The sequence below is a fragment of the Cynocephalus volans genome, unplaced genomic scaffold, assembly GCF_027409185.1.
Source record: "Cynocephalus volans isolate mCynVol1 unplaced genomic scaffold, mCynVol1.pri scaffold_35, whole genome shotgun sequence".
Lineage (NCBI taxonomy): Eukaryota > Metazoa > Chordata > Mammalia > Dermoptera > Cynocephalidae > Cynocephalus > Cynocephalus volans.
This window is the reverse complement of record NW_026902463.1, coordinates 1,518,198-1,537,967: the sequence shown is the minus strand read 5'-3', so window position 1 is coordinate 1,537,967 and position 19,770 is coordinate 1,518,198. Positions and strand designations below refer to the sequence as shown.

Here is a 19,770-nt window from a genome sequence, read left to right as displayed (position 1 = left end):
GAAAAAAGTCCAAAAAATCATACCTTCAAAAAAGACGGAAGAATTATTTCATGATTCCAGCACCTTAAATATCGTGAAGGAACTTTTGTGAACCAGCAGTAAGTGCTTGATGAGGACACATGATTTCAACGCAGAGGGACGGTGAAACTTCATAGCAGACTCAGAACCTACTTACAGCACGCTTGCGGCATCGCCAGGGCTAGACTGGGCTCTGGGTGTTTAGGAGTGAAAAGGGCAGTCTGTGCATTAGGTTCCCGGGGCTGCCACAACAGAGGACCACAGGCTGGGCAGCTCGAACAGCTGAAGCTTGAACAGCAAGGTGTCCCCTCTCACTGTTCTGGGGCACAAGCCCAAGATCGAGTGTTGGCAGGACTGGCTCCTTCTGAGGCTGTGGGGAAGAACCTGCCCCATGCTTCTCTCCCAGCTTCCAACGGCCACAGCGGCCTTGGTTTGTAGACAGCCAGCTTCCCCCTATCGTAGACAGCCAGCTTCCCCCATCCATGTCTTTCCTATAACCAGATTTCCTCTTTCAAAAAGGACCCCAGTCGTCCTGGCTTATAGGCCCACGACAATGACCTCATCTTACCCTGATCGTTGGTAAAGACCCTATTCACAGGTACTGGGGATTACAACTTTTGGGGGAAACACAATTCAAGCCATACCAGTCTGCCTTTGAAAGATATACAAGCAATCAACGACATACATAATAATATGGAGAGCTAACTTTTATTGAGTACTTACCATGTGCCAGACATGGTGCTAAGTGTGTTATACACATTCATTAGCCCTGCAACAGCTCTGTGAGGTAGCACTATGGGCTGAATTGGGCTCCCCCACCCCAATTCATAAGTTGAAGCCCTAACCCCCAGTAGCTCAGAATGTGACTATATGTGGTCTCACGGTGATAAAATGAGGTTGTTAGGCCTGGCCCTAATTCAATGTCCTGTTCTTATAAGAAGAGGGAATTTGGGCACAAAGAAAGGATGCTTGTACACAGTGAAAAGACCACGCGAGGACACAGGGAGAAGAGGGCCTCACGAGAAACTGGCCCTGCCACACCTCGATCTTGGCCAGGACTCTGAGAGGATAGAGCTCTGCTGCTGAAGCCCTGTTCTTGGTATTTTGTTATGGCAGCCCTGACAAACTCGTACAGGCAGGAACATATACTCTCTCTGTTCTTCTGACAAAGAAACTGAGGCACAGAGTGTTACCAACCGGCCAGGCTTGCCCTGCCCTCTCGCATTAAACAAATGACCTCGAAGTCCAAAAGCTGATGCACGGATTGGAAGGTTTATTCAGATTACACGTACTCAACTAAATGTCTAACCAAGCAAACAAACAAAGAGAAAAGAGGAGCAGTGGAACCAGTTCAGCCTAGACCCAATCGGCAGGGCCAACCTACCCCATTAACAAGAATTGATAAAAGAAGTTCTCCCCCTTGCTTTCAGCATAAAGAAGAAAAGTACCAACTAGATTTAAATCAAAAAAACAAAGCATAGCCAGGAGCCCTCCACGGTGCACCTGCACAGACGTGGATACAATCCAAGCAAACAGAACAGGTCTCGGAAAGTCAGAGAAAGGTAAAGAGAATAAAGCATTGCCTTGTCAGAACTTAGGACAGGGACTCCAGGAGAGATCTGCCAGCAGCAGAGACATGGGAGCAAAATAGTCCCAGTGGCCACTTGCCTCTTGCAGCTGGAGTCCTCTCCGATGCCCTCCCAATTTTTGCCAGTGATTAAATTAGGAAATCGGATTCCAAAGTCATAGAAATGAATCATGTACCCAGCAGTAAAGCAAGCAGCGCTTTATGAAAAGAGGAGATGGACTTATTCATGAGGGGGGTAGCAACAGTAATTTAGCCCCCCCAGGGGAGCTGCTCAGGGTCTTTTTATAGGAAAGGAGTTAAGGGGTGGCAGGCAGCATCACTGGAGGTGGTCCGTTCTGTTCTTCCTGGTTGTGTCATGAGTGCATGCTCAGTAGGCAGTGCTGTTCATCATTGTCACCCCAGGAGGGTCATTGTAGCAGTCACCTTGATACTTTGTGAACAGGTGGGAATTCCTAAAGCGGTCTTAGGTTAATCTGTAACTTTTACAATTATAGTAAACAAGCCTTGGGAAGGGTTTTTTCCACTCAGGAAATATCTGTTTCCTGTCTTATGTCAGTCTGTTTTGTCAGGGCAGCCCATGGGGTAATCATTTGCCCGGAGGGGTCTCATGACTGAGGAGTGGAAAAGTAACGAAGTGTCTTCTGCAGGGAAAATGGAGTCAGTTTGGTTGCAGGCTTAGCCTTACTCAGTTTCAAGAGAGGTTTAGTGACTTAGCTCACGTGGTCAGGACCCGACAGAAACGAGGCCTCTCTCTGCAGCACACACACTCTGGGGTGCTGTGCTGCGCTTCCTTAGACTCCCTGGAAAAATGTGATTCCTCAGTGCACCCTCAGTGTGCAGGAGCGTGAGTGTGGAGATAAAACCCGTTTCAACCATCTTAAGCAAATGGGCACAAGGCGGAGGAGTATTGGATATGTTGGGGAAGGAATGAAGGACCAAGCCCAGGAGCGAGAGACAGACCTGGCCGCAGAGATAGCTGGGTGCGGACTGGATGCACTGGGCTTTGTCTCCTCTCCCCGCTGCACCCTCGGAGGAAGAACTGGCTCTTCTCCCATCACAGAGCATGTGCCACACCTCACAGTCTGTGACGAGGTAGATTGATTTAGCTAATGCCATTTTTACTGTTCAAAAAGTGTCCTTGTTTGAACCCACCCCCCAACACCTATGGTGAAAATTGAAGTTTAAAAATTGTCCTGTTCTTACACAAATTTTAAATTCTGCCTGCCTTTGCTGTTTCCCGCCTATGCTGTCCCTGACTAATAAAACCAAGAGCTGTTTCTGGATGTATCTAGACAACCTGAGGAGGAAACCGCTCTGTGGAAGTTTTTGCTGTCCCTAAGTGATTAACTGGCTTGTCTTGGCTTCTGTAGCCAGCTTGCAGGAGGCCTCAAAAAACCCCCTCCCTCCTCAAACTAGGAGGAAACGTGTGTGACTATATGATAACTTTAAGTGTGTGACTATATGATTTTCTTGCCTGTGTGACAATGTGCCTTTAAAAGACCCTTGCAATTTAAACTCAGGGCTCTTCTCATACCAGAATATCTGGAGAGACAGTTGCCGGTAAAGACCCCCTTTTACAATTCTCAGTTGGACGTTCTGGTTCCTTTTCTGTGCGACAGCCTCACCACAAGTCCAGCTGCGGAGAGACTGGGATCCAGGGTGGTCAGATTCCCAAGTGGCAGATGTCCACTGGCTGCCGCCAGCCCAGCACTGCGGGAGTTGGTGTTTAGTGGGTGCAGAGTCTCAGTCTGGGAGATGAGAGAGTTCTGGAGAGGGACAGTGGTGATGTTTGCACAGCAGTGTGAACGTGCTCAATACCCCTGACCTGGACACTTAGATGGTCAAGATGGTCAGTTCTATGTTACGAATGTTTCACCACAATAAAGATTATTCCTTAGAGAGAGATACTGACGGGTGCACTGAGAGATGGGCTTAGATGGGGCCCACTTGGGTTGGGCCCCAACCTTAAGCCATGCAGCTTGCGTGGCGCCGTGGCTGGGCGCTCGCAGGCGTCAGTGGCATGGCCAGGGAGGTCAGTCCCCAGCCCAGGATGGCGCAGGCAGCAGAAAGGCGTCCTGGCGAGGGATCATCCCGGGGCTGTCCAGGGCCAGGGGACCCTCGGGCTGCAGCAGCGAGTAGGACTAATGGTCCCAGAAGGAGCGCGGCTGTGAGGGCGTCGTGTCCATCCATACTCGGGTGGCCAAACGGCAGAGAGCAGGTGTCCGCGAGAGCCCTCTTGACCCGCGGGCGGAGCGGCGGACCCCGGGTCGCGGTGCGTGCGGCCCGTCTCTGGACCCTGCGGGCCGGGTCCACACAGCTGTGGGGTGGCGAAGCCTGGAGCCCGGGAGCCCGGGACCCTGGGCCGCAGCCACACCGCATAGTGAGCCCCGGGGACGTGTGCCAGGCGCGGTCGGGGGCGGGAGTCAGGACGGGGAGGGAGCCAAGGAGCGACAGGGGCAACCGGGGCACCGCCCAGGGCCATGCTCTGCCAGAGACTGCGCGACGGCCGCCGTGAGCCTCCCAGCGCCCGGGCACCGCCGCGCGCCCCGGGCCACCTGCTCCCCGGGGCCCAGCAGCCGCGCAGCTACCCCAGTCCAACGCCCCGCTCTCTGCCGGCGCCACCCCGCCCACCCGCCACACCCGTCACCGCTCGGCTCCACTCGGTCCCATCCGCCACCGCTTGGCTCCACCCGCCACCGCTCGACTTCACTCGCCACCGTCCGGCTCCGCTTGGTCCCATCCGCCAGCATTCGGCTCAGATGGCAGCCTGAGGGTGGGGTGCAGGTGTAGGTCCTGCAGAGCGACAGCTGAGGGGCAGGTGTTGGTGCAGCAGAGTGACAGCTGGGGTGCAGGTGTAGAAAGTGGGCAGCTGGCAGACGGGAGGTTTGCCCCTACTTTAGGTGGTTCCCGAGTGTCCACCTTCTGACTGCATCCTTCACCCTCTCCGCGAGCCAGACGGAGCCTCTCAGCAGGTGGGAAGCCGAGCGTGCAGGGCGTCAGCAGTCCAGGGGATCTGCCATCACTGGACAGGGGCTACCTCAGCAGAGCTTGAGCCACGACGCCAGGTGTAGTGGATCGAATCATGCCCCCCGCCAACTCATTGCAGCTTGAATTGTGTCCCCCAAGTTTTATGAATTAGAAACTTAGGGAGGTCAAGATGGCGGAAGAGGAGAGGTGCCTGCCGCTTTTCCGCCACCAGTAGAAGCAGCCTGAGGCCCGCGCCGGATGCAGCTGTAGCAGAGTCAGCGCAAAGGAACGGCTTCGAAAGGGTGTCTTTACCCTGCCGAGGATCGGGAATCTTCCCCCAACGCAAGCAAGGGACCCCCCGGTTCGCCGCAGCCCGCGTCTCAGCCGTAGCCGCAGAAGTGGAAACATGGAGGCATGAACAGCGTGTGTCACCCCAGGCTGCAGCGGTGACCACAGCTTCTGACCCCCACCCCCCGCCTCCACCTGCCCGTCCCTGGAGCTGGAAGCAATTCAACTGGCGGCCGAGAAAGGGAGACGTCCAGTGGGAGAGGCAGAATTTCCATGGAGACCACATGCCCTGCAGGGCCGCCACTGCGTGATCCAACTGGTAGGCTTCACAGCTGCCACCCAGCTTCATTCCCAGCTCAGCCCAGTGCATACAAAGCGGGGAGACGTCTGGCAGGGGAGGCGGGAACTCCACAGGGTCCACGCTGCTGCTGCACAATCCAGCAGCAGGTAGTCTTCACCACCGCCACCCGGCTCCATCCCAAGCCCCGCCTAGCGCACACAGGGCAGGGAGACATCCTGCAGGGGAAGGGGAAGCTCTGCAGAGACCACACGCTCTGCGGTGCCTCGGTGCATCCCAGCAGCCCGGAACAGAGCACACAGGAACAGGGAGTCACTGAGGTAGCGATACCAAATTGGCAACCACAGCAACATCTTAGTCAGTCAATAGTGCCAAACCTGTGGACTGTGAAACCCCCTGCCACAATGAATAAACAACAAAGAAAAGATAGAAATACAAAAAATCAAGAAAGTACACCACCAAAAGATAATAAATCTCAAGCTCTAGATCCTATAGAACAAGAAGCCCTTGAAGTGACTGACAAGGAATTTCAAGTGATAATTCTGAGGAAACTGAATGAGATACAAGAAAACTCAGCTAGACATCATGATGAAATGAGGAAAAGTATACAGGACCTGAAAGAGGAAATGTACAAGGAAATCAATGCCCTGAAAAAAAATGTAGCAGAACTTGCCGAACTGAAGAAGTTATTCAGGGAAATAAAAAACACAACGGAGAGCTTAACCAACAGGCTTGTGGAACTTGAAGAGAGAACCTCTGAACTTGAAGATGGGCTGTTTGAAATAACACAAGCAGTCAAAAAAAAAAAAAGAAAAAGAAAAGAAAAAGAAAGAAAGAAAGAAAAAAGAATCAAAGGCATTGAAGAAAATCTGAGAGAGATATCAGATAACCTTAAGCGCTCAAATATCCGACTCATGGGTATTCCAGAAGGGGTGGAAAAAGGAAATTGCATTGAAAACATATTCAACAAAATAGTGGCAGAAATCTTCCCAGGTATAGGAAAAATCACAGATCTTCAGATCCAGGAAGCTCAACGATCTCCAAATGTATTCAACTCAAAAAGGCCTTCTCCAAGACACGTTATAGTCAAATTGGCAAAACTCAAAGACATAGAGAGAATCTTAAAAGCTGCAAGAGAGAAGCATCAAATCATCTATAAGGGAGCCCCAATCAGACTAACATCAGACTTTTCATCACAAACCCTAAAAGCCAGAAAGGAAAGGGATGATATATTCAAAACACTAAAAGAGAGATTGCCAGCCAAGAATACTCTACCCTGCAAGGCTATCCTTCCGAAATAAAGGGCAAATAATATATTTCTCAGATAAACATAAACTGCGGGAGTTCACCACCACACGACCACCCTTACAAGAAATTCTCAAGGGAGTACTGGGTTTGGTTCCTGAAAAATAACTACCACTGCCGTAAAAACCCAAGAAAAATCTAAAGCCACTAGTATAATACAAATGGCATTCATGAAGAGAAAACAAACAAACAAAAAGGCTATCTGCAACCTAAGGAACCAACAAACACAGAAAACAAACAGTAAATCAGAAAGCAAGGAACAAAAGACACTGAAGCCAACCAAACAACAATCAACAAAATGCTAGGAATAAACCAACACTATTCAATAACAACTCATAATGTAAAAGGCTTAAATTCCCCAATCAAAAGACACAGACTTGCTGACTGGATTAAAAAGGAGGACCCAACTATACGCTGCCTTCAAGACACCCACCTCACCTATAAAGACTCACATAGACTAAGAGTGAAAGGATGGGAAAAGATTTACCATGCAAACAGAAAAGAAAAACGAGCTGGAGTAGCTATTCTTATATCTGACAAAGTAGACTTTAAACTAAAAACCATAAAAAGAGACGACGAGGGAACTATATAATGATAAAAGGACTGATCCATCAAGAAGACATAACAATCATAAATATGTACGCACCCAATGTTGGAGCAGCCAGATTTATAAAACAAACTCTATTAGAACTAAAGAAGGAAATAGACACTACTACCATAATAGCAGGGGACCTGAACACCCCACTGTCAATATAGGACAGATCATCTAGGCAAAGAATCAGCAGAGAAACACAAGATCTAAAAAATACTCTAGACCAGTTGGACTTGGCAGATATCTACAGAACATTCCACCCAACAACCTCAGAATATTCATTCTTCTCATCAGCACATGGATCATTCTCCAGGATAGATCACATATTGGGTCATAAATCAAGTCTCAACAAATTCAAAAAAATTGGAATTATCCCATGTATCTTGTCAGACCATAATGGATTAAAACTAGAAATCAATAACAAACAAAATTCTGGAAACTACACAAACACATGGAAATTAAACCGCATTCTACTTAATGACATATGGGTCCAAGAAGAAATCAAGCAGGAAATCAAAACATTTATTGAAACTAATGAAAATAATGATACATCATTATTATTATCCCAAAACCTGTGGGATACTGCAAAAGCGGTATTAAGGGGGAAATTTATTGCATTAAATGCTCACCTCAGAAGAATGGAAAGATGGCAAGTGAACAACCTAACACTTCACCTTAAAGATCTAGAAAATCAAGAACGATCCAAACCTAAAGTTAGCAGACGGAAAGAAATCATTAAGATCAGAGCAGAACTTAAAGAAATTGAAACCCAAAAAACAATACAAAAGATCAATGAATCAAAAAGTTGGTTTTTTGAAAAGATAAATAAAATTGACAAACCATTAGCATGGCTAAAAAAAAAAAAAAAAAAAAAGGAAGAGAGAAGATTCAGATAACAAAAATTAGAAATGAAAAAGGAGATATTACAACTGATTCATCTGGAATACAAGGAATCATTCAAGACTACTATAAACAACTATACACCAACAAGTTTGAAAATCTGGAGGAAATGGATAAATTTCTGAACACACACCAGCTCCCAAAACTGAGCCATGAAGATACAGAAAATCTGAACAGACCAATAACAATAAAGGAGATTGAAGCAGTTAGCAGAAAGCTCCCAACAAAGAAAAGCCCAGGACCAGATGGATTCACAGCAGAATTTTACCAAACATTCAAAGAGGAATTGACACAATTCTTTACAGACTATTCCAAAAGATTGAAACAGACGCAAGTCTCCCTAACTCTTTCTATGAAGCAAACATCATCCTGATATCAAAACCAGGTAAAGACATAACCAGAAAAGAAAACAACAGGCCGATATCCTTGATGAATATAGATGCAAAAATCCTCACTAAAATACTAGCAAACAGAATACAGCAACACATACGTAAAATTATTAACTACAATCAAGTGGGATTCATCCAGGGATGAAAGGTTGGTTCAACTTATGCAAATCAATAAATGTGATACACCATATTAATAAAATCAAACACAAGGACCATATGATCATCTCTGTAGATGCTGAAAAAACATTTGATAAAATTCAACACTCATTCATGACAAAGACCCTCTATAAGTTAGGTATAGAGGGAAAGCATCTCAAAATAATTAAAGCCATATATAATAAACCCACTGCCAATATCATCCTGAATAGGGAAAAGCTGAAAGCTGTTCCTTTAAGAACAGGAACTAGACAAGGATGCCCACTCTCACCACTCCTATTCAACATAGTGTTGGAAGTACTAGCCAGAGCAATCAGAGAAGAGAAGGAAATAAAGGGCATCCAGATTGGAAAAGGTGAAGTCAAACTGTCCCTGTTTGCAGATGACATGACCCTATATATCGAACAGCCTAAAGCCTCTACAAAAAAAAAAAAAAAAAAAGTCTTGGAGGTGATAAATGAATTCAGCACAGTAGCAGGATACAAAATCAACACACAAAAATTAGTAGCATTTCTATTCTCCAATAGTGAACATGCAGAAAGAGAAATCAAGAAAGCCTGCCCATTTACAACAGCCACCAAAAAAAATAAAATACTTAGGAATTGAGTTAACCAAGGATGTGAAAAATCTCTATAATGAGAACTACAAACCACTGCTGAGAGAAATTAGAGAGGATACAAGAAGATGGAAAGATATCCCATGCTCTTGGATTGGAAGAATCAACATAGTGAAAATGTCCATACTACCCAAAATGATATACAAATTTAATGCAATCCCCATCAAAAGTCCAATGACATTTTTCTCAGAAATGGAAAGAACTATCCAGAAATTTATGTGGAATAACAAAAGACCACGCATAGCCAAAGCAACGCTGAGCAAAAAAAATAAAGCTGGAGGCATAACACCACCTGACTTTAAACTATACTACAAAGCTATAATAACCAAAACAGTATGGCACTGGCATAAAAACAGACACACTGATCAATGGATTAGAATTGAGAATCCAGAAATCAACCCACACACCTACAGCTATCTGACCTTTGACACAGGCATCGAGCCTATACTCTGGGGAAGAGACTGCCTCTTTAGCAAATGGTGCTGGGAGAACTCGATATCAATATGCAGGAGAATGAAACTAGACCCACAGCTTTCACCATACACTAAAGTCAACTCAAAATTCATTAAAGAATTAAATACACACCCTGAAACAATAAAACTTCTTAAAGAAAACATAGGAGAGACACTTCAGGAAATAGGACTGGACACAGACTTCATGAATACGACCCCCAAAGCACGGGCAACCAAAGGAAAAATAAACAAATGGGATTATATCAAACTAAAGAGCTTCTGCACAGCAAAAGAAACAATTAACAGAGTTAAAAGACAACCAACAGAGTGGGAGAAAATATTTGCAAAATATACATCTGACAAAGGATTAATATCCAGAATATACAAGGAACTCAAACAACTTTACAAGAAAAAAACAAGCAACCCAATTAAAAAATGGGCAAAAGAGCTAAGTAGGCATTTCTCTAAGGAAGATATACAAATGGCCAACAGACATATAAAAAAATGCTCAACATCACTCAGCATCCGGGAAATGCAAATCAAAACTACACTGAGATACCATCTCACCCCAGTTAGGATGGCTAAAATCCAAAAGACTCTGAACAATAAATGCTGGCGAGGTTGCGGAGAAAAAGGAACTCTCATACATTTTTGGTGGGACTGCAAAATGGTGCAGCCTCTATGGAAAATGGTATGGAGGTTCCTCAAACAATTCCAGATAGATCTTCCATATGACCCAGCTATCCCACTGCTGGGAATATACCCAGAGGGATGGAAATCACCAAGTCGAAGGTATACCTGTTCCCCAATGTTCATCGCAGCACTCTTTACAATAGCCAAGAGTTGGAACCAGCCCAAATGTCCATCATCGGATGAGTGGATACGGAAAATGCAGTATATCCACACAATGGAATACTACTCTGCTATAAAAAGGAATGAAATAGTGCCATTTGCAACAACATGGATGGACCTTGAGAGAATTATATTAAGTGAAACAAGTCAGGCACAGAAAGAGAAATACCACATGTTCTCACTTATTGGTGGGAGCTAAAAATAGATAAATAAATTCACACACACACACACACACACACACACACACAAGCAAAAAAAAAAAAAAACGGCGTGGGGGGGAGATAAAATAGCTATAATTCCTTGAAGTTGATACGATGAGCAAACAGAAAGGACATTGTTGGGAGGGAGAGGGGAGAGAGAGGAGGGAGGGAGTTTTCAGTAATGGGCCACAATTATCAACAACATTGTATATTGACAAAATAAAATTAACAAAAAAAATAAATAAATAAATAAACTTAGCCCCCACTCTGACTGTTAAGAGGGTGGGAAATCCTATTATGGTAATTGAAAGTTGGAACCTTAAAGAGGTGACTGGATTGTAGGACCATGCAGTAGTGAATGGATTAAAAATGGTGCTCAGGGGCGTGTTTCTGAGGGCTTTAAAAGAAGAGGAGAGCCTGACTGCCTCTCTCTCTCTCTGTCTTGCTTCCTCCCACCATGTGATCTGCTGGCACCCGCCAGCTGCTGCTGCTTTTCCTCCATGAGTAGAAGCAGCCGGAGGCCTGCGCCAGATGCAGCTGTCCCAGAATCCTAAGCCAAATAAAACTCTTTCCATTATAAATTACCCAGTCTCAGGTATTCTGTTACAGCAACACAAAAATGGGCTAATACACCAGGGTCTGTGACTAAATTTTGCCACAGACTGGCTGAGTTCTTGGATAATTTGCCAAGAAATGGAGACTTTTATGTAAGTGTGCTTATGTACAAATACATATACACCTCTATATATCTCTCTCACTGTATAAATATCTCACTATATATCTCTCACTGTGTATCTCTCATTATATAAAAACCTTACTATTTATTTATTTCATTATGTATCTCTCACTGTATAATCCTCTCATTATATGCATATCTCACTATATAAACATCTCACTATAAAAATATCTCATTATATATCTCACTATATAAATATCTCAGCATATCTCACTTTACATCTCTCACTGTATATCTCTCATTATACACACAATTGAACTCTCTTCTCTCATGTACTTTTCCATCTATCACAATATTATCGATGTCACTGGCTGCAAGAAGCAGCAATCACTGGCTGCTTCTGACCTTAATTGGGTCGACACACATGGAGTTTAGGACAAGGTCAGGCCGATGTCCTCAGTGTCAGCTCTCTGCAGGTCATCAGCTGGGGGACACTTGGGTGACTTCTGAGATGTGCTGACCATTCCTGCCCATCTCCAGGCACCACGGGTACATTGCTGAGGGTCAGACTGGACAATGGGTAGATTGTGGTGACAAGGCCCACCCAGGGCAATGTGGGTGCCCAGACACCTCAATCCCAACACCTGGCATGGTCCAGTGACTGCCATCCCTGGCTGCACTGCAGACACTCTCAGGATGCTTCTTTTTCATTCTGGCTAGTTGATTTGAAATTCTTATGTGGTCGTCATAGGGTTCAGGGCTACCTGTGATCCAGGTGGAGGCCCCTTCTCAGTCTGGCTTCCACTCTCATCTACTGAAAGGAAACAAGCAATGTAGACAGCAAGATGCAGACAGAAGTTTTGAGAAATGGTTCCAGGTCCAGAGCTGTGTGGCCCCCCATCCCCACCCCAACACCCCAGGGCTCTGTGAACCCATGGGGGTGGGTTCGTTCTGTTGATGGGAACTGTAGGGACAGAGACGCCAGTATTGCACGGGTTAATGTTAGGATTATGCCTCGAGGTTTAGGGCTGGATATCATGGTTGTGGTCAGGGTTGGTTCTCAGGTAACCTCAAACCCTTCCTTAACTTGAAAGGGCTGAGGCCAGTGTTTCCTGTACTCAGTTGCATTTTTCTAGGATCCCAATTTGCTCCAGCACTTGTTTAAAATTCCCCATATTACCTTGTAATATGTCCAGTGCAGTCAGTCTCCAGCACGTTGTTTCAATCCTGTAACCCTCAACAGGCAGGTGGATGTTTCGTCAACCTTTGATTTCCTTCCTCAGCATTCTGAGCACATCAGGACAGCCACGACACATCTGCAGGGATTACTTTTAGCACTTTTCTTAGAGGACTTAAATGCTGTTTTCGAGACTCTGGGTTTCATCACAACTTCATTGCTTGTGATGCACTTGCCAACTCCAGGTCAGCCTGTTGTTTTTCTGTGAACTCACCAACTCTCTCTCTCTCAACAGCAGAATCTGATCAGAAATTGGCTCCCACGTCCAATGCTGTATGCCAGTCACAGCCCTGAGGGAAAGAGGTCTTCAAGTTTGAACCTGTGGGCTGCCCACCTAGCTCCCTGGAGCTGTGCCTGGACAGGGCCTTGAGACCTATGGGGCCTCCATGTTGGGCAGTGCCCCCAATGCTCAGAGCCCACCCGGCACAGGATCAGTAGCTTTCTCCCCAGTGCCCACCGGCCTCTCACTGAAGACACACTCAGTCTGTGCAGAGACATGGTTTTCTTCTCTGTGTGAGGATTCACTCCCAGAAGGGACCAGGGGCAGAAGGAGGAGCAGAGGAGGGGGCACCATCCCCATCTCCCCCCTGCTCCTCTGTGGAACCCTGGCCCTGGACACCAGCCTTTTATACCCCATCCCAAGCTCCCCAGCTTCAGACAAGTCACAGTGGAGTCCCCAAAATGTTACTCCCATGACTCCATCCATCTACCACCTCCTAGAGCATTCTCCTCCTGGGTATCTGCCCAGGCAGATTTGTCCCATGACTCCTTCCCTTCTCCAGGCCCCGCCTCCCTCTCCCCAATTCCAGAGACTTCATTTTACAGGTAGAACGTTTGGGTCTGGGGGAGATGACCTACCCAGGAGCATATGCAAATTATATGTCGGGCAGCCTCAGACCAAGACCGCAGTGGTCTCCTCCCACCCCCCTCACGCTGTTTCCAGGAGCTGGAGGATCAGGGACCAAGAGCCCACAGCTGGGGAGGGCTCTGTGATTACAGGGTTTGGGCCCACCCCACCACCGAAGCCCTGCTCTGTAAACATGCCCCAGATCCTGGGGCTGCAATTGCCCCCTCTGCTATGATGCCTGATACCCAGCCTAAGACTGGACCCATAGAGAAGGGGTTGGGGGCTCGGGGAACTGGTTTCCTGACTCCTTTTCCTTGTCTCTTGAGTTCCCACTCACGTCCCTGCCTGGCTTCTGCCTCTAAGGCTACAGAGATCAGAGGAAACAGGAAAGGCCAAGGGGGTGCTGGTGGAGGCGGGCCCCTCCTGGCCCATCTCAGTCTCCATGTCCTCCCCTGGTTCTCTCCCTGGGCCCAGGAGGTGATTTAAGCAGGGCTTGGTTCCCATGAGACCCAGCTGAGAGTCCAAGTTCTCCGTGGCCTCCTGGACTCTCCCACCTTTGGGACTGAGAACAAGGTACACAGCCTGCACTGTAGCTTTGTCTGGGGATGATGTTTATTGGAACAGGAGGCCAGAAGGACATGGAGGGGAGCCAAGTGGGACATGGAGGGGATCCGCACCCGTCCACAGACCATGAACCCTTAAGGAACCCCTGCCTCCCACATTTTCTGCCTCATCTCTGGTCATGAAAATGGAGGGTGTGTTTGATCGGTCACATCTGTCTCTACACTCCTGGGGAATATGAGAGGTCAAGAGAAGTTCTCTGAAGTTCCCTCAGTGCTGGGTTGTGGAGGTGTGTGGTGGCCACACACTCTCTGTTGAGATGTGGTTTTACTGCTGACTCACTTGCCCTTCCTGCAAACATAGGGCTTCTCCCCTGTGTGTGTCCTCTGGTGTCGCATGAGGTGTGACTTACAGCCAAAGCCTCTCCCACACTCCCTGCAAACATAGGGCTTCTCCCCTGTGTGTGTCCTCTGGTGTCAGATGAGGCCTGACTTGTTACTGAAGCCTCTCCCACACTCTCCACACTTGACTTTTGCAATTCTTGAGATTCTTACCCCCACAGATAACTTGCCTGTGTTCTCTGGATTCACCTTCTGGCCTGTTCTGGACTCTTCTTCCATCTCACTCTCCCTAGAACTCCCCATTTGGCCTTTGGGCGGGCTGGAAAATGTGCTTGAAATCCTCCTGTGCCTTGTCCTCTTATATAAGGGTTGGACCTTTCTTTGGCCTCTTGACCTTCGGCCTCATCATTCCAGCTGTGTGGATCAGGATGTTGCTGCTCCTGATTCTGACCCACTGCACAGAGATCTCCTGGCTGGAGATGTTCTCTTGCAGATGTCTCTGGGAAGGTTGGAGAGGAGTGATTGTGTTCCACATGTTGCCTGTGGAATTTCTGACTGGAGAAGGCCAGAGGGCATGAAGAACAAGGGTGGATCTCTGGCTTTGGTTCCACTGAAAGAAGAAGGTTTTGGTCAGGGGAGGTGTAGACAACTGGGCCATCTGCTTTGTTGTATGGTAAGGCCTGCTCCACTAATCATTCCTCATGTGTTAATACAAGCTGTCTCCCACCGAGCATTCCTTTACAGTCTATTTTTCATTCTGTTTTTGTTTACTACATCTTCCTCAGAAATCTAGAAAGCCCACATCAAAGGCCTTGTCTATGGATCAGCCAAACCAGGGACCTTCAATAGCATCAGAGGCAGCTTCAGTCTTTGTACAGAAGGAACTGCAGTGACTTCCCCCCCCCACACACTACAATTATCTTCTAGGTCATATCATATCCTCTTCTCTCCATAATCTCTGGGTACTTTTCCTGATAGAGCATCTGCAGCTATTTTATTCTACTGAGAAATAATAACTCTGGATTACATAGATGGTGATAGAGTTTGGATGTGTTGTCCCCCCAAAACTCATGTGAAAATCTGATCCCCAATATGGCAGTGTTGGGAGCTCTTTGAATCATGGGGGCAGATCCCTCATGAATGAATTACTGTTCTCCCCGGAAGGTGGCAGTAATGAGTGAGTTCTCACTCTATTAGTTCCCATGAGGGCTGGTTGTTTAAAAGACCCTAGCACCTCCCCCATCTCTTTCTCTTGCTTCCTCTTGCCGCTTGTACCCGCCAGCTGCCTACCACTTTCCACCATGCGTAGAAGCAGCCTGAGGCTCATGCCAGGTGCAGCTGTCCCAGAATCATAAGCTAAATAAAACTCTGTTCTTTATAAATTATCCAGTCTCAGGTATTGTGTTATAGCAACACGAAAAGGGGCTATTATGGATGGACTCATCCTTAGTGACTTTTCTTATGAGGGGAAAAGGATCTAGTAAGTCAGGAACCACTTCGTCTGGAGATGCACAAATGTAGAAGGCAGTGTAGAGTTAAAGAGCATGTGTAAGTACACCTGAGTTTGAGTCTCCCCAGTCAAAGACATCTAATTGAGGACTCTTGTGTACCTGGTTCTCCATCAGGAAGTGGGATTCAGAGTGGTCCAGGCCCCCTTGAGTAAAGGACTCTGGTTCCTGCTGCCTAAACTAGATTATGGATTGCTTCCATCTCAGTGTCCACAAATCATAAAATAAAAATATGTTCTTCCTTGGGTGACACATCAAGTATTCCTACTTGAGGTATTTCATTCAGTCTTAACACATTTCAAATTTAATAGGAAGTTCTGTTTCAATTGTATCCCTAATCAGACTTCTTTCCTCCTGACTCCCATCTTTATCCAACCCACCATCCTCTCTTACCTGGAGACTAATGTGGCGTCTGAGGGGATTACACACTGCAGATTATTTTCTGAAAATTAACTCAAAGTCCACAATTGTTTCCATCTCAGGAAAATCCCCAGTGTCTTGGCAGGTATCATGGGCACTACATGTCCAGGCTTCTGTGTATCTCTCTGACCTCTGCTCTCTTCTCTGCTTCCTTCACCTGGGTGGTCTCAGCCATTCCTCAAACACCCTCACTCTCTCCCGCCTCAGAGCTGTTGCACGAGCTGCTCCTTCTGCCTGGAGACATTTGAGCACAACTCTGAACCTCTCAAATGTTATGTCCTGAGAGGAACCTTCCCTCATGTTCCCTGCCATACCCTCCCTCCCCTCATGATGATCTCTAGGCACTTTTCTGGCTTAGTTTTCTTGAAAGCATGAATGACTATCTCATTTTATGCACATGCCTGTGTGTGTCTGCGTGTTTCCCTAACTCACATGTCAGCTGCTCAATAGCACTTATTCTGATCATTTTGTTCTATCCATATTTCCTGTTCCTCAAACATTGTCTGGCACAGAGTAAGAATTCACATGACAACTAATTGAAATAATGAATGAATGAAAAACAACATATGTATGTTATTTAGAAATACGGAAGAAATTAAGAAATAATTAAAAGAGCCAGAAGAAACTGCCTTGTTGAAACAGCCGGTAGGTGCTTGAGAACTTGTTCTTTGTCTCTAAGCCTGTCAGGACTATATGTTATTATATATTTTGCATATAAAGTAGTTAAAAAAATAAAATGAGAACAAAAAGTTTAAAATATAAATTGTCCCTAAAAGTCAAATGCATATAAAACAAAGCCTTAATTTCAGAAACACCTGATTTGAAATTTTTCTGACTTCAGACTGCATTTTACTCTACTTAACAGTTGTACCATGAAAATTCCCAAGGAGAATTCTTTCTTTTCTGTCCTTTTTAAAGAATAATGTGGTGCCTACCTCTCCCTGCCGTGAGCTCTTTCTTCCACTTGCTGTCCCACTTGATACCCAGCTCCTGGCCATATTCATCCCCGTACCAGACCAGCAGTTCACAGCCTGGCCAGATGACCTGGCAATTTCAATAGAAGATCTGACCGTGGTATTGAAAGGCCACCAGGTTCTGCTCCTCATCATCCCGGGCACAGTTCACATACCTGGGGTTGAGGCAGACAAAGGGACAGAAAATAACAGGCAGTGAGTCTCCACTACCTGCCAGGGCCGTGTTGGGCTTGTCACCAGATGGTCAAGGCCCCCATGCTGTGACTGGCCATGCCGTTACCCTCCTCCAGGAACCTGCTGTTCATACCTAAGCCTCTTTCTCCAAGTCCTGCTTATGGTGCTCATCCTGCCTGGAATGCTTTTCCCCCCTTGCCTACTTAACCATTCTTCAAAGCCCAATTACAGACTTACCTCCACCATGATTGGCCATAAAACACTGACTTCTCACTTCTCTAAACTCTCAATCGATTTCTACTTATACCACAGAATTTGGTGTTTAATCAATCATGTACTCTGCTTCTAGATTAGCTCACATCATTCTATAATCACCCCAAGTCTATCTTCTTTTGAAAGACCTTTTTCTAATCTCCCATAGTTTACCCAGGTGCCATTCACCTGCCTCCCTGGGTTCCCATAGAAACTTAGATGTTCCTTTGGCCTTGCATGATAATACACAATAATAACAGCATATCCCTATTCTTATCCTCTAATAAAACAAGAACCTTCATGGAAAGGGGCTGGTCCATGCAGCACAGAGGTCCATGACCACCCTGCAGCTCACTTCTCAGGCTTCAGGTTTTAATTTCACTGAAGCTGGGAAAAATTCCTGTCCTCACAGATTAAAGGTCCCTTGCTTTACATTGTCTTGGCCTTGTGTACTTCTACTATAATCAAATGTTTCATTTATGCTTGCAATAGTCCTTCACAAGGGCATGGGTTGTGTGATCTATTCATGAGATGTACTCCATTTTCTAAACTAGAGTACAGCAAATGCTTAATAAATGCTGATTAGATAAATTAAAGTGTGAATCCAGCATCCCCAATGAATCTAGGCTCCTCAGGGTTTATCCTGGTGCCCCAATTTTGTCTATCATAGAGATTTAGTTTTTTGATTAAAAAATGGTAATGTTTTTACTTTACCTCTTTTTTCCTGGATGTTCATAATAAGAAAGAACATTGTAAGGGGAGCAGAGAGTGTAAAAACCATCGAGGGAGGCATGCTGAGGAGGAAAGAAGCCGAGCTTGAGAGAGATGAGTGTCCCTGCTGGAACCCGAAACCTATTGGCCTTACCTCATCCAGTTGGCCCGAGATTTGTCCTTTCCATCCACATACTCATAGCAGTTTCTCCCCTTGGTGATCTGAGTTTCAGAAAAATAAGTTAGTCATTTTTGGGTTTGATGGGCAGGTAATAATCAGAATTATTTTATTCTACTGTCATCCATGCATTTGAGCCTGCATGGATTCAGCCGCCAATGGTGACACATGCTGTGTACTCCTCAGCATCATCTACACATCTGAGTTGATTTGTCCCGTCAGAGCTGAGGCACCATAGGGAGAATGCACTTTTTCTGTCTCTGTGCCACTTTTCTCCCACTCACCCACTGACCTTTAAATAGGAGTTCCAGGTTCATGCAAAGACCACTAAGTACACAGAGCTAACCATGTTGCCAGTATCCATGTTCTAGCATGTAGAAGGTGATGTCCCACCAAAGGCACAGAAGGGATATAGGAAGCCAGAAGACGGGGTTAAGGTAGGCCCTTCTCACCATCCAGGAGTAGCCACTGTTGACTGCCTCTTCATCTTCTGTGATCTGGCTCTCATAGGGGCCAAAGTGCTGACCCAACGGCAGATCGGATGCCTCATTCCATACTCCAAGCCCGGCCTCGGGGATTCCCGACGGCCCAATTCTCAGCCCAGGGGGCAAAGTGAGGGCTGAGTGGTTGGGATGCCCCTTGTCCACTGCACTGTCCTTTACAAATGTAGGGGGTCTATAAGCCAGTCAGCTGTCGATGAAGTAGTCCTGGCATTGCTCACAATCTGAAGGCAAGAGCAGCAGGGATTAGGAAAAGTATAGTGCGTGTTCCTGGATATAAAGAGCTTCAGAAAGAGCCCAGCATTTACATAATTCAGCCTCAATCCTGTACTCCAAGCCACCAGAGTAAAGGAATGATTTGGGTTCAAACAACAAGATAAAATTATTGTACCGGGACATAGCCTTCTCCATGAGTGGGCCAAAAGGGTCACTTACACAGGTAGTCATCATCCTGAGGTTCACAGACCTCTTTGTATGCATGACCCTTTCTCGCAGGCTACACATCTTCATTTCAATCTCCTTTCTCTTGAGTTCTACATTGGAGAAGAGTAAGTGAGTGAAGTTAGGAGTCTGGAGTGTCTGTCCCTGTATCGTCAGAAAATGTGAAATCTCCTACCATCAAATTATTGTCTATCCTTCTACATACTCTGGCTCGCCACCCCTTCACTACCTCTTAACTATTATTTCAGAGAGACTAAGACTCTACACCCACACTGACTACAGATGCATAATTCAATTTTAGTTTCTGGATTCCCAGGATCAGGATTAAC

General features: G+C 46.2%; 1 pseudogene; it reads right to left on the bottom strand.

The window, feature by feature from the left end:
• Window positions 1-4,029: 4,029 nt before the first annotated feature.
• Window positions 4,030-19,770, bottom strand: part of LOC134369086 (histone-lysine N-methyltransferase PRDM7-like) — a 31,224-nt pseudogene continuing 15,483 nt past the window's right edge.